The sequence below is a fragment of the Penaeus japonicus genome, unplaced genomic scaffold (assembly GCF_977035675.1).
Source record: "Penaeus japonicus unplaced genomic scaffold, GWHDUDI00000001_assembly GWHDUDI00000018, whole genome shotgun sequence".
NCBI classification, from domain to species: Eukaryota; Metazoa; Arthropoda; class Malacostraca; order Decapoda; family Penaeidae; genus Penaeus; species Penaeus japonicus.
The window spans coordinates 27,962,830-27,965,329 of record NW_028234420.1 but is presented as its reverse complement, the minus strand read 5'-3'; the positions used below and the strand labels follow the sequence as shown (position 1 = coordinate 27,965,329).

Sequence of the window (2,500 nt, the reverse complement as noted above, 5' to 3'; positions counted from 1 at the left end):
CCCCGTCCCTATATCCTCCCTACCTCCTACCCTATCCCTCTCTCCCAGCATTACACTTTACGAAGACAAACACATCCTTCACAACATTTAACAAAATCGCAACAAAATCGCCTGTTGTTGCTTCCTGGACGCATCAGCCAGCAACATTTCCTTATCTGCGACGTGAACAAGATACAAAAAGCAGCTCCTCACGTGTTCTCATTTAGCTTCAAGTCCCGTTTACACAGTTACGTTGGCTGGATTATCTTCTGCTGGGGTTGTTGATGTCTTAAATGAATCCCGCTTTTTTTGTGGGTGTGTTTTTCTTCTTCTGGGGTAAACTGCACATGCACTGATACACGTGCACTAAAACACGCATACAGGCACGCACTCATACACGTAAGCATACACGAACGCTCTCAAGTACACATAGACACACTCTGTAATAAAGTCATAAAACAAATGAAAGTACAACCACAACAAGACCATATAATGCAAACCCAGTCAAACATATACGTAAACAATAACATAAAGAGACTTACTTCCCTCAAAGCTGCACTAAATACCTCCCACAGCTCTAACCATAAATAAATAAAAATAAACAAATACATCAAACATACATGCACACTTCCCTAACCTACATTCAAACCCCCTTCCTCACAACCGCCCTGTATAAACAATAACACATGGACTTCCCTAAACCCAATCTTTCCTCCTCCATCCATATCAGACAAATAACAAAAAAACAAAACAAAAACACATAGTTTCCCACCCCACATTCCAAACCTCCTTTCCCACAATCCACAAGAAACATACACACAGACACACATACACACACACACCAATAAACGCACTCTCCAACACAAACAACGAAACAATAACACCCTCCACAAACAAACAAGTCTCCCATACTCCTACAAACAAACAGTAAACAAAACTACATAAAAAAAAACGTAGACGACACTGTCTCCCCCTTTTCCTCCCCCCTCCCCTCTCCCCCCACATCACCGTTGTAAAAAAAAAAAAAAAAACTCATTATCCCAGCTCGACCAACACGCGACCGCTCACCGAAATAATACCGAAAAAAAACGATGTGAAAAGAACAGTTATGATCGCCTACGGTACATCGGCGATTTGGCTGGGATCTACGGTATGCTACTACGGTAGCGTAACGTGCCGGACACTCGCGCCCGAGGGGTTGGGGAGAGGGTGGCGCTGATGGGTTGGATGGGGGGAAAGCTAGAGGGGAGGAACGAGAGGGGGAGAAGGGGGAAGGGGAAGGGGAAAGGGTAATGGTGAAGGGGAAGGGGAGAAAGAGGAGGGAAGAAAGAGAGAGAGAGAGAGAGAGAGAGAGAGAGAGAGAGAGAGAGAGAGAGAGAGAGAGAGAGAGAGAGAGAGAGAGAGAGAGAGAGAGAGAGAGAGAGAGAGGAAGTAGAGGAAGAGGAGGAGGAAAAAGAAGGAGAAAGGGAGATAGCGGAAAAGAGCGACAGGAGTTAATAATGTCGGTGGAGGAGGAGCTAAAATATTGAAAAGGAGGAAGCGGACGTGGGAATGAGAAAAGGGGGGAGGAAGAGGAAAAGGAAGAAGAATAGCAAAAGGAGTACAGAGATGAATGGAGGAAGGGAGAGGGAAGGGGGGACTACGAAGGCGGGAGGGGGAGGGGGAGGGGGCGAGGTGGGGCGAGGCAGGTGGCGAGCTCCAGGTAACCGGACGACGTAAAAAAAAAAGAGAGAAAAAGAAAAACGAAAAAATGTTCCTCTTCTCTCCTTCTTGCTCACGCTCGTTCACACGACTCACGGTTCCAGTCACATCGTGAAGCTAACTTTAAAGAGTCACCTGCGCGTGTGAAGTGGACTTAGAAACGGTTAGAAACTTGCCAATGAATCTAATTATGCGGAGAGACATCTGTCTGGCGTCGGCGTTCACTTTCTCCTGTAGACCTTAGGGCTCTCTCTCTCTCCCTCTCTCTCTTTCTCTCTCCTCCCCCCACCCCCTCCTTCCACTTCTCCTTCTCCCTTTCCATCTCCTCTCTCTCCCTTTCCTTTCACTCCACAAACCGTCACTCACTTTCTGCTTCATTTCCTTAATCTACTCGTCTCCTAGACCCTCGTCCACCTGTGTAACCAAACCTCACAAAACTAACCTCTGAACAAACCAATGTCTCTCCTCCTCGCTTTCTTCTCATCTATCGATTACAAACAAACATGCACAAACACCCCGTCCCCCTTTTTTACGATCCTATCCATTCAACAAACACAAACAAGCATAAACAAACACACATAGACAAGGCCAGCCAGTTTGACCGGAAATCTTGCGATGAGTTTGGGGACGAGGGAAGGGGTGGTAAGAGGGTGAGAGTGAAGGGAGGGAGGTAGAAGGGGGAGAGCGATGGAAGGGGGGAGCGATGGATGGGGCGAAGGGAGGGGAGAGTGGGCATAAAAGGTCAGACGGGTTCAGACACAGTAACGAGAGAGCAGTGAGCCTATACTGCAAGGCTACCAATCTCATGTACTGATGCGCA

At 47.2% G+C, this 2,500-nt stretch overlaps 1 protein-coding gene across 2 annotated transcripts in view; it reads right to left on the bottom strand.

The window, feature by feature from the left end:
- The window catches only part of LOC122255830 (uncharacterized), a 40,636-nt gene that overhangs the window by 28,079 nt on the left and 10,057 nt on the right, over positions 1 to 2,500 (bottom strand). The window lies entirely within an intron of this gene.